Consider the following 1,127-nt stretch of genomic DNA (forward strand, 5'->3'; position numbering starts at 1 on the left):
TATTTTCTCTCTCTCAAAATTTCGTGTCATAGTTACGATACACACCGTAATAATATTTTTTGTACGTATAAGCGAAAACTCGATGTAATATCGAGAAATCACCCGTACCGAAAACTCTTCACTTTGGAAGAAGTTTCCATTTCAGAAACCGTTTTTACGAGTCATAGTTACATATTATTTCGTTTCAATATCTCTGCGCTGTACGTATAGTGAAGCATTTATTTAATATTTTACTTCATCGTACCGAAAAACTCTCCGCGAAGAAGAAGTTTTCTCGCGCATCGAGAAAATATTTAGGCGTTCGAGACGCACAAAACATTAAGGGGACGTAATATCATTTCTGAATTTCGGAATAAATATTCCGTTTCAAAATTTTTTAGCCTCTCGACTGAAGGCGTTGTAACGAACAAGTTCGTTCAACACCACTATCTAATTCATTTTTAAAATAAATTTTATAAAACCTTTTTTGGCCCGTTTTAGAACGGTCGGTTTTATATTCTATCCCTTTTTAATTTTTAGTAGCCTGTGCCGCTTGAGTCAGTACAACGTACACACCAAAGTGCATACGAGTCACCAGCCTCATGTTAAAGGTTCGTCGCATATGTGCCATTTGGTCTTAGACGCCGACACGCGACAATGCAGTGTGGAGAAAATCCTGCATCGATACCGAGAACACGAACAGTCGAGGCAACACGAAGTTACGCACGAGGAGCGGTGGACTAGTTCTCAACCGAGGTCATAGAATAGCCACGCGCCCGACTCTGTTCCGTCTGGTACGATCGGACCGAACGTCTCCTTATAGGTACCGAACGGCCGGCCGGATGGTCGGCGACGCCGGCCGTTACGCACGGGCGCTTACGATGCTAACGCGCGATCCGAACGTGCCAATTCGAAAGTGCGGTAAAACTTAGCGCGAAAAAATCGATTTTTCAAAAAGTTGTCAAACACGCTAAAAAGTATACGGACGATGTTTTAACAATTATTTTACGAAATTTAATGACAAAATTAATCGAAAAAAAATTTTTTTTCCTTTTCTCGCCAAAATAAATACCAAACGAATTTCTAACGTAATAAACGAGTAACAAATAACAGTATACGTCCAAATAACATACAAGAATCGAGAAAAT

Source organism: Megachile rotundata, unplaced genomic scaffold (assembly GCF_050947335.1).
Source record: "Megachile rotundata isolate GNS110a unplaced genomic scaffold, iyMegRotu1 scaffold0114, whole genome shotgun sequence".
In the NCBI taxonomy this organism is placed as follows: Eukaryota; Metazoa; Arthropoda; class Insecta; order Hymenoptera; family Megachilidae; genus Megachile; species Megachile rotundata.